At 42.9% G+C, this 12,111-nt stretch overlaps 1 long non-coding RNA gene across 1 annotated transcript; it reads right to left on the bottom strand.

The window, feature by feature from the left end:
• Nucleotides 1-8,865: 8,865 nt before the first annotated feature.
• LOC136545497 (uncharacterized) lies at nt 8,866-11,739 on the bottom strand. The gene is made up of 3 exons (XR_010781056.1): nt 11,152-11,739; nt 10,911-11,037; nt 8,866-10,747 (listed from the first exon to the last, which is right to left on the bottom strand). It is a non-coding gene; the product is annotated as an uncharacterized lncRNA (long non-coding RNA).
• Nucleotides 11,740-12,111: the final 372 nt, after the last annotated feature.

Genomic DNA, 12,111 nt, shown 5'->3' with positions numbered 1-12,111 from the left:
TTTGGACAAGCTTTGTTCAAACCGGTGTAGTCTACGCACATCCTCCATTTCCCATTCTTCTTCTTGACTAACGCGGGGTTAGCCAACCACTCTGGGTGGGACACTTCTTTGATGAATCTGGCCGCCAAGAGTTTCTGTATGTCCTCACCGATGGCCCTATGCTTTTCCTCGTCGAAGCGGCGCAGGCGCTGTCTCGCCAGTCTAGATCTAGCCCGGATGTCCAGGGCGTGCTCGGCGACCTCCCTCGGTATGCCCGGCATGTCTGAGGGACTCCATGCGAAATAGATGTTGTTTTCAGGCTGTTTTATTTGCGCATTATCATAAGGCTAATGCAATGTCAACCGCATATGCTACTGATTGGGCACTCTGGACATCAGGTATATCGTTTAGTGCTTCCTATGGTACCTTACATCCATTGTATTTTCATCTTTTCAGCAACAGATTCTTACTGGATCCTTCTTAGTTTGCTCCCAAGTTGCCTACTCCATTTTTATTTAACCTAAATCTTTTTAAGATTTTCTTGCTTCCATAGCAGTAAGCTAGAAAGTTTTGCCTGGTTGCGCTGCAAAACCAGTGTTACCCTCGTCTTTCTTGATGGACAAAAAACTCTCTTTTGTTTATACAGTTACCATGATAGTAAGGCAGAAAGATTTGCCTCACATTTTGTTGCTCCAATGTAGGTTCCGATGATCATGTTTATAAAATAGTTAAATTTGTTCTGATGTTGAAAAAACGTTATGTTTAGTTTCTATACTAGGTCACCTTTACATAATTATGGACCTACAGTATACTTCTTGTACTGACATAAAAACTTATGACACCTGGTTATGCAAACACTTCTTATAACACCAATTTTTTTAAAAAAAACTGTAGGACCACGCGAAGCATAAAAACCTAATACAAAATATTATAGTTTGGTTTAGGCTACCTCTTCTGGTAGGCTTTATACTGTAAATGATTTGTCACCTCCAATTTTGGAATTTGGAGAGCTCTCTTAGTTTAGTTTTACTCAAATTTATGGGCAAGCCAAACGGGCCGAGATAATTGTATGAAGAACCTAAGTAACTTCTGATACAATTCGGGCCACCATGATGCTTTCAGAGTACAAAGAGGTGTATTTTAGACGTTTAATTGGCCAAGGAATTTGCAGTGTGCATCTTGTATCTCTTGATGTATTCATACTTTTGTGATTGCTGGTTTTAGGGGGTGGATCCAGCTTTTACTACTATAATAATTGAATTGACACCACTAAAATCATTAGTTCACCAAACATCAGATGCTTCGAAGTTCTAACCCTCCTAAGTTGTTACAAGTTGGGACATCAATCACTTAATCAAAATTTATGATTTCCTTATATATCAGCTCAATGTGAGTTTTCAGCTTTTATGATACTGGGGTACATTTCATTCTCTTTGATACAGGTCCCAAGCTTGCTAACAACACAATCAAATTAAGGCGCAGATTTTCTTGTAAGCCAAAAATCTTAGCATCTCCATGGCTCTGACCTCAGCGCGAACCAATTACATTATATCCTATTGAACATGTAGCAAGATCTGCCATCTCCATGGCTTCCAATTTAGCTGTAGGAGTAGGTTCACACCTAAAGCATCATGACAACTGAGAAACCAATTACATTAGATCCTGTTGAACATGTAGTGTGATCTGGTGCTCTGAGGTGAATTGTATTCAGTCAACGAGAGTGAATTAGCACTAAATGATATGAATCTGGAATGACAATAAGCGCGTTCTAAAAAAAATAATTGTCCTTTGCCATCTTATTGTACCTGTATTGTACAATGAATTTCTGTTCAGTGTATAACTACCATCTAATCGTTTCCTAGGATGAGCTGCGCACTTGCAGCTGAGAAGAGAGTAGGCAATGGATAAGTTTACCTATCCTTCACAGCTAATAATTCAGGTGACAAACATCTAATTAATACTATTGTACAAATGCTTTATTTCTGTGAATTGGCCGTTTCCCACATTTATCACAGATATTGTTGCTCTTTCCATTGCCTAAGTTTTTTACATGTTCTTTAGATTTTTTTTCTCAGGAATAAGTACTTGACTTTGACCTATGGAACAATATGTCATTCTTTGTCGGACAAGTGTTACGGTGAGTCAGTTCATCTTTCAGATGCATGTTATCGCAGTACTACTTCATGCTCCTTTTTAATTAGTTGACACAGGTGGTTAATAATCAAGATTGCCAGATTAATACAGCACTTGGAAGGCAAGGCACAGATTGACTCATTTGTACAAAGCCTTATGCGCGGGGTAAGAGAACAAATGAAACTGATGTTGCTAACCCAAGGAAATAGCAGTTGGCAACAAACCTGACAAATTCAAAGAATTACATGAAGAATCAAGATCTTCATAGTTGGTCACAAAGATAGGAGATGTGAACGTAATAATTTGTCGTCGGAATGGTTAGAAACAGCAGTTGACCACAAACCTCACAAATTGAAAGAACTACATGAAGAATCAAGATCTTCACAGTTGGTCACAAAGAAAGGAGATGCTTCATCTCTAACTATATACTTAGATTCAGGTATATATTTGCCTATTACTATTAGTTAACATCTCACATGGTTTAAATGTATGACACCCGTACTGTTTATCCATAGGCGCGCAAGTGCGCGAGGCATTGGGTGAATACCAACTGTTGCATGACTACCTTGATATTTAGATTTCTTCCTTGTCATCCCACTAGTATGTAGGTCGTTTCCTCTAATGCTTAGTATTGCTTAGAGACTATGATAGAAGTCGAATGATGGTTTCATCGTTCGGGAGAAATAAGTTCTACTTGCTCTTCTCGGCTCTGCTTATGGGTCGTATGAATACAATAATGATGATAATGTTAAATGGAGACTGGACGGGACGTGGGAATTGTCTTTGGTGGTTAAGCCGACAGGGTTGCCTAGTCGTGCTTCTCCCGTCTGTGTCGATTAAGGACCGATCATTGTAGGGCCGCTTGTGGTCGAGACTTTGCAGTACTGGCCACATACTTCGGTAATCCTAATATCTTGGCTATTCTATTATGGGAAAGGACAACCACGCACTGGGAGTGAAGAGATGGCGAGAGTAGCGTGTACCCACCCTACTAGAATAGGGTAGGGCGGTGGAGTACTGTGCTCTCGGGTGGCGCGAACCCGTTCCGGTTTTTGGAGGATCCGAGTGAAGGTTGATATATGTAGGTCTAGGGACCTGCATATATCGTGTGGTTGGGAATCCCTAGCTGGGTTTTAATCGATTCGAATCACCATTGCTTCTCAAAAAAGAAGACTCGATCAACCGAACTACATCGTAGTTAATCAATGAAACATGGTAACTTATGGATATGAGAAGAAAAGAGTTGAGATGTTTAAAGAAGTGATTGATTTAGATTAGGTGCAAACTAGATATTGATATGGACTTAATACACCGCTAAAACATTGAAAGTAAGGATTCACTCGTAGTAAGCTTTTCTGCAAAAGTTACTTTTGCTACAGACCTTCCTTTAAGCCTTCATACCCTTGGAGTCTTTTCTTTTAGTCGGGTAAATCTTGTTGAGTACCCTCAAGTACTCAAGGTTTGTTAACCCCTGTTGTAGGTTCTGACTTGTGCTTCTAATCAAGGTCATGTCAGTGGGCTTGACATGATCTGGTTCTCTTCTATGTTAGGTATTTTCTTATAGTTCTACTCATCACTTAGAATTAAGTTTTTACTTAAAAAGTACTTGAACATGTTTGTAACTTAATGTTGTAAATCTTCCGCACTCTACTCTGATGTATGATGTTTTTGTACCAAATGTTGTAATATTGTGGTAACTCCATTGTTGATCCTGTATGAGTTGTAAAATGTGGATGGTTCGGGGTTCCTCGAGGACACTCGACAGACTACTGGATTATCTGGTTCCCGTGTGCAGCTGTCAAAGGTCTTTAGGACAATGACAGGTTGAAAGATCCGAATATGGCTAGAGGGGGTGAATAGCCTATTTAAAAAACTACAAATCAACTAGAGCAATTTGATTAGTAACAAATAGCGAAATGCAAACTTGCTCTAGCTCTACAAGGGTTGCAAGCCACCTATCCAATAATTCTAGTTGCTATGATCTCTAGACACATAATTTGCTATGTCACTACTCACTAAGAGCTCTCACACTTGCTACACTAAAGAGCTCCACTAGATGAACTTAAAACAACAAAGCAAGCTCTCAATTCTAATTACACTAAAGAGCTTACTACAACTAGTTTGCAAGAATATAAATGAGTGAGTAGGGTGATTATACCGCCATGTAGAGGAGTGAACCAATCACAAGATGAATACTAAATCAATCACTAGGGAGAATACCAAAGGGCAAGAGACAACTAATTTTTCTCCTGAGGTTCACGTGTTTACCGGCACACTAGTCCCCGTTGTGTCGACAAACACTTGGTGGTTCGGTGGCTAAGAGGTGTTGCACAAACCTCATCCACACAATTGGACACCTACAAGAACCTACTCACAAGTGAGGTAACTCAATGACACGAGCAATCCACTAGAGTTACCTTTCGGCGCTCCAGCCGGAGAAGGCACAAGACCCCTCACAATCACCACGATCGGAGCCAGAGACAATCACCAACCTCCGCTCAACGATCCTCGCTACTCCAAGCCAGTCTAGGTGGCGGCAACCACCAAGAGAAACAAGTGAATCCCACAGTGAAACACAAATACCAAATGCCTCTAGATGCAATCACTCAAGCAATGCACTTGGATTCTCTCCCAATCTCACTAATGATGATGGATCAATGATGGAGATGAGTGGGAGGGCTTTGGCTAAGCTCACAAGGTTGCTATGTCAATGCAAATGGCCAAGAGAGTGAGCTTGAGCCAGGCCATGGGGCTTAAATAGAAGCCCCCACGAAATAGAGTCGTTGGGCTACTCACTGCACTAAACATGGGGCGACCGAACGCTCTGGTCATATCGACCTGACTCAAGACCCTAGAGTCCGGTCATGTGATGCACGCCACGTGTCCCTTCTCTTTAAATACTAAGTGGACGCACTGCTGTGAAGTGACCGGACGCTGGACCTCAGCGTCCGGTCGTTTCCAGTAAGCATCCAGAAGCGAGAAATCACGACCGGACGCGTCCGGTCATGCTCGATCGGACACACCCAGCGTCCGGTCACTCAACGTCATCATACGTCAGACTGACCGGAACTCAGGCCCTGAGCGTCTGGTCAATTTTCGTGCCAGCGTCCGGTCATGAGATCGAAACAGCGCGCCCTCTGCTGCCGCTGACCGGACGCGCCGGTCCAACCGAGACCAGCGTCCGGTCACTTACAGTGACCTCCGTCTTTTCTATATAGGGCGCCGGTGAAATTTCTAACCCTTGCTCAAATGTGCCAACCACCAAGTGTATCACCTTGTGCATGTGTGTTAGCATATTTTCACAAATATTTTCAAGGGTGTTAGCACTCCACTAGATCCTAAATGCATATGCAATGAATTAGAGCATCTAGTGGCACTTTGATAACCGCATTTCGATACGAGTTTCACCCCTCTTAATAGTATGGCTATCGAACCTAAATATGATCACACTCACTAAGTGTCTTGATCACCGAAACAAAATGGCTCCTACCATTTATACCTTTGCCATTGAGCCTTTTGTTTTTCTCTTTCTTCTTTTCAAGTCCAAGCACTTGATCATTACCATGGACATCACCATCATCATGTCATGATCTTCATTTGCTCCACCACTTGGACTAGTGCTTACCTATCTCATAATCACTTTTGATAAACTAGGTTAGCACTTAGGGTTTCATCAATTCACCAAAACCAAACTAGAGCTTTCAATCTCTCTCTTTTTGGTAATTGATGACAACCCTTTCACAAAGATATGAATTAAAATTCAATTGAATCCATGTTGCTTGTCCAAACATATTTACCATGTGTAAAAGAATATGGACAAGTTTCATGAATCCTCATATGGTAGCGATTGCTCCCCCCCCTACATATGTGCTAAGAGTTTGGATTGAAGCTTACACATATGCTTAGATAGGAAATATAGGAGACAATATCTACCAAATAGTGCTAAGGTATAAGAGATGGACCTTTGAAGCGTGATACCAATCGAAGTGCACCAATATACCATCCTTAGCACCATTGGTAACTAGACATACATAAAAACTAGAATACCCTATGAGATCAACATTACAAGCAAGGGTCTAGTTTCCATAGAATGAACATAAGTCTAGTTACTCTAGCCTATGCATGCTAGTTTCTCATTTCATCATTCAAGCCTATAACTAGCATACACCACATAAGCATGGATATTGAAATTTAAAACTTGTGCCATGCAAGCAAATATATGAAATGCACATTCAAATACAACATTCAAGTTTATGAGCTTGCTCCCCCTACTTGTGTGCATTTTTTATTGATCCCCTTACAATGTCATTTCATTTGTTTTCATTTGTTTGCTTCCTCCTATCTTACTATCTTTGTGAATTTCTCTCCTCCTTTGTCAACAATTAGCACAAAAGGTGAGCTCAAATTATAGATAGGTTGGGGTGAAACCATAGTGAAATGAGGATCATTTTCTCAATTTGGTTCAATCTAGATCACTTGCAAAAGATATTTAACTCGGTTTGATCCAAGGACAAGCTTCTTCACACATCTAAATAAGGGTTATCTTGTACCATGTTGAGTTAAACACTTATAACTTATTTTCTAGATCAAACACTAGGTTTATAAGCCCACAAACATGTCATATGCTACCACTAGATCATTTCAAACATACAAGCAATAGTGGTACCATACAAGCATCAAATTCATTTGATTTTTATGAATGAGCCTAGTACATGATAGAAATGACTAGATGCACTAAACAAGTCCTTAGCAATGGATGGATGAGATGTCAATCAACTTTACCTTGCTTTGCTCGAAGGAGAGGCATGTCATATAATGGGGGGTGCATCAACACATATTGGAGAAGTCAAGTATGTTCAATTCATTCCTTAGCTTGCAAAACCTCTTCTCATCAAGTGGCTTAGTGAAGATATCAGCAAGTTGATCTTCGGTGCCCACACTCTCAATGCAAATATCCCCTTTTTGTTGGTGATCTCTTATGAAATGATGGCGGACATCAATATGTTTTGTTCTTAAATGTTGAACTGGGTTGTTGGTGAGCTTTACGGCACTTTCATTGTCACATAGCAATGGCACTTGCTTGAATTTGATTCCAAAATCACTCAAAGTAGCCTTCATCCAAAGTAATTGAGCACAACAACTACCGGCTGAAATGTACTCCTGCTTCGGTGGTTGAAAGTGATACACTATTTTGCTTCTTTAATGACCAAGATACAAGTGATCTTCCCAATAGTTGACATGTGCCCGATGTGCTCTTTCTCTTAACTTTGCATCCCGCATAATCGGAGTCCGAATATCCAATCAACTCAAATCTTGCTCCTTTGGGATACCTCAATTCAATATTTTTGTATGCTTCAAGTACCTCAATATTATCTTTGTTGCCTTCAAATGACTTTCTCTTGGTGAGGCTTGAAATCTAGCACATATACAAACACTAAACATCACATCCGGCCTTGATGCGGTCACATATAGTAGGCTTCCAATCATAGACCGATACATCTTTTGATCCACCATGTTGACACTAGCATCACTATCCAAGCTTCCACTTATTCACATTGGTGTACTAATAGCTTTAGCATCATCCATTCCAAACTTCTTGAGCATGTCCTTGATGTACTTGCCTTGACTCATAAATGTGCCATTCTTCATTTGCTTAATTTGAAGACCAAGGAAGTAACTAAGCTCTCCAATCATGGACATCTCAAACTCACTTGCCATCATCTTGCCAAACTCTTCACAAAATCTTAATTTGTTGACCCAAATATGATATCACCAACATAGATTTGCATTATAAATAAGTCATTTCCAAGCTTTTTGGTGAAGAGAGTGGTGTTAACCTTTTCTATTTTGAATCCCTTAGAGAGTAGGAAATCCCTCAATCTCTCATACCATGCTCTTGGTGCTTGTTTCAATCCATACAAAGCCTTTCTCAACTTGTAAACATGGTTGGGTTTCTTTCCATCTTCAAAACCGGGATGTGAGGGCTTGGTTCTTGCATGCCTTCTTCTTTGTCTTGGGTGTGGGCTTGTTTGGACAAACTTCCATAAAGTGCCCCAACTCGCTGCATCCATAGTATCCTTCTCTTTCTTTGCTTATTTCTTTGATTAGTGAAGATGAGATCTTGGATTTGGATAGGCACACCCTTGACATTGAGCTTTTGGATCATCTTCTCCACCTTGTTGATTAGTTTGATTGATTCTTCATTAAGGTTAGAGGTGGAGGAGAAAGATTGATCATCTTCACTTGAATCTTCATCATCATCATCGCCTTCGTCCTCATCTTCTTCATCGTCTTCACTTGAGGAGCTTGAGCTTGAGCTTGTCTCAACTTGCTTGCCCTTCATCTTTTTCTCACTACATGCGAGAGCTTTGCCTTTGCTTGATGAAGAGGCTTCTTTTTGACCCATTTTGTGTGACATTTCAAATGTCACTATCTTGCCAATGACTATGGCTAGGGTCATGGTGCTCAAGTCCTCCATGTTGTGAAGGATGGTGATGATGCTTGCATATTTCTTTTGTGGTAGCACGGAGATGATCTTCCTCATGATGTTCGCATCATCTAGTTTTGTTAGTCCTATTGAATGGAGCTCATTGATAATTAGATTCAAACAAGAATACATATCATGAAACAAGCTCATCATCATTCATTGTAAAGGAATCATAATTTTGTTTAGCTAGACAATGTTTTTGCTCACGGACATTTGATGTGCCGCCATAGAGCTCTTGGAGTTTTAACCAAATTTCATGTGCCGTATTTAAAGTGAACACTTGGTTAAACGCATCCATGCTAAAAGATTTAAACAAGCAATTCTTAGCTCTAGCATTGAAATGTATTTCCTTTTCTTCACTCTTTGTGGGTTTATCGGAATTCTTAATGAGTTTCATCCCGTCACGAGTGACTCTCCAAACTCCCAAATCAACCACTTCAATGTATCAAGCCATTATAGCTTTATAATAAAGAAAGTTAGTGCCATCAAAGTGTGAAGGCCTAGAGGTATCCATCCCAACCACTCTAAATAGTGTTGGCTCAACGGCGATTAAGCCAAAGGTCCAAAATGAGTCAACCGACTCTGATGCCAATTGAAGGGGACCATGACGCCTAAGAGGAGGGATGAATTTGGCAACTTAAAATCTAACACTTAAATATGGGCTCCTTTTCTAACTCTAGCAAAACCTATGCAAAAGATAAACTATCTAAATGTGCAACTAAGGTTTTGCTAGTGTGTTGCTATCTCTACCGCAAAAGGAGTAATGTAATCAATGTAAATGCAGAAGCTAAAGAGCAAGGTAGAGATATGCAAACTCCCGTCGACGACTCTAGCATTTTTACCGAGATATCGAGAAGCGCGCAAGCTTCCACCTAGTCCTCGTTGGAGCCCCTCACAAGGAATCCCTCGCAAGGGCCAAGCTCCCCATCGGGTAACTCCGTGGATAGCCTCGGGCCTTCCCCACGCACAAGTAGGTCTCCGACGTGCCTTCCGGCAAGCCTCTCCTGGATGCTCCCCGCCGTCTTCACTATCAAGCTTTCGGCCGAAACGTCCTAGGCCTTGTTCCCTCTGGTACACGGTGGCGGCCACACCACAAACGCGGTTGGTGTGATCTCGCAAGACTACAAGCCCCTCCGATGTACAACAATGGTGCGCGCAAGCACCGAATGGTAAAAGGTATGCAAACCTCGCTAAACACTAGGCCTAAACCTAGAGCAAGCACATAAGCGATGGTCTAATCAACCTAAGCACTTCGCAAAGCACCTACACTAATCACCTAATAAATCACTAAGCAATCAACACCCTTGATATGTTTTCTCAGCTCCACTCTATTCAAATGGCCGGTTGAGGGTTGTATTTATAAGCCCCACTGAGAAAGTAGCCGTTGGGGATGAAATTCTGCTTTTCTGCTATAGACCGGACACTGATCACGTCCTGGTCGTTGGAGCTACGAACAACTGATCGGACACTGCCAGCGTCCGGTCACTTGCCACCGGACGCGTCTGGTCGCAAGTTCGCCACTCTGGAACCTCTCTGTACTCGATCAGACGTTGTTGTCCTACATTCGGTCGGTTTGCCACCAGCGTCCGGTCGCTGCTGCTGTTGCCGAGCCTCCTAATCGGAGCGTCCGGTTGCTTTCCTTCAACGTCCGGTCCAGCGTCCGGTCGCTATTGCTATTGCCGAGCCTTCAGATCGGAGCGTCCGGCCGCTTTCCTCCAGTGTCCGGTCGTCTCTGTGAGCTTGTTTCTTCGTGATCTTACATGCGGCTTGGTTTCTATCTTTGTGCTTGGACTTTGCTTGATATCTTGGATCTTCTCTTGTGCTCCTAAGGTCTTGCTTGTGGTGTTGATCATCGGATCATCACATCACCTTCGTCCAAGTCACGTCTTGCACCCTATTGAACTACAAAACAAACACTTGCAAATTCATTAGTCCAATTTAGTTGTGTTGGTCATCAAACACCAGAATCCAAAGTAAATGGGCCTAGGGTCCATTCTCCTTACAATGGCCCATTAGGAATTAAATGGACTTATGTATTCCAACTGCATAGAGTACTAACCATACATTTTCTGCACAAATCCATGCCATTTCAGAGAGTTTTATTCAAAGAGGGGAAACCCAGCATCTAACTGATTCCTTCTAATATACCTGCAAGAACATTTAAATAAAAATTATATATTAGTGGACGCCAAGAATTTTAGTAAGCTGCATCATTAAAAATACACTAAAAGGATAATTATTCATAGGGTGTTTCATGAAAAATCACATCACGGAGAAATATAAGAGAAATTTCTGGAACATGCTTTCTTACTCAATCGGGGTTGTTCTTCACTTCAATGTGCTGAAATTGTTAGACGCTCAACTGAAACAGTAGTAAGGGAATCATATGTATCGAACTCCTCTGTTCCCTGGTCCTAGTCTCCTAGATGAGTTTATTCCTAAGTGCAGATCGAATTAGGGATCAGTCGTAGGTACGGACATGAGCGACGACGACGCACATTAATAAGATAAAAAATGATTAGAGAGACCAGAGGGTGGATGGATGCACGTACGTGTAGAGCTCGGGCAGGAGGCTGCGGTCACCGCACATGCAGCAGACGGCGCCGCCCGGCTGCAACCCGCTCCCGTCGGCAGCGGCGGCACCTCGCGGGGACGACGCCTTGCCGCTACCCATGGGAGCAATGGGGATCTCAGGAGACGGATGCGCTGCATGCGATCGATCGGCTGCTCTCTAGGGCGTGGCCGTCACGTCGCCAACCTCCGCGATGTGCTCGCTCGCGTGGTGGCCGTCGCGGGGATCTCGCGCTCACGGGATCATCCGTTCCCGTGACGAGGGAGCGAGGCCTTGATCCTGGCGGGATCAGCGGCGGTGCGGGGTTGGGGATTGCGAGCCAGCGCCAGCGACCGCCGATTGAGGGTGCGGCAGGGCCCAGTAGGGATTCGGGATCTCCTCCACCAGCCTGGCGGCCGGCGCAGACGGCCTGTGCCTGGCTCCCTGCGGCCAGGGGCTAGGCGGCCGACGTCGGGAGAGTAGTAGTAGCACCGCGTGAGGAGTGGAACGCGCGTTGGGAGAGGAGTCGTGCGCATCGCGCGTGGGGGAGAGATCGAGAAGAGTCGTGCGTGGGGCAGACAGGCGTCCATTGGCTGCGGCGGTGTGGAGCGTGGGGAGTCGCGCGTGGGGCGCGTTTGAAGCCCGCGTGCGTGGGATGTAGGGCGCGGGGTGAGAAGCCTCGAATCACACATCGAACATTGACCGTCGGATGAATTTTGGTGTTTTATTAGTCCTTGATTTTAATAAAGACGAATTTTTATGTGTATTTTTCTAGGTGCACAATAGTTAGAGGCTCTCAGCGGGGGACTAAGAGGACCTAGTATAATTTTAATTGATCCATTATAGTAGAGATTTGTATCCATTATACCAATAGTGGGTGCTCACGTTAATTTATCCTAAATTACTCAAAGAAAGTAAGCGACAACTTTGATCCGATTGGGATGCCAATGCATAACATCAG

Source organism: Miscanthus floridulus, chromosome 3 (genome assembly GCF_019320115.1).
Source record: "Miscanthus floridulus cultivar M001 chromosome 3, ASM1932011v1, whole genome shotgun sequence".
Lineage (NCBI taxonomy): Eukaryota > Viridiplantae > Streptophyta > Magnoliopsida > Poales > Poaceae > Miscanthus > Miscanthus floridulus.
The sequence above is the reverse complement of the archived record's forward strand: the minus strand, read 5'-3'. Positions and strand labels throughout refer to the sequence as shown.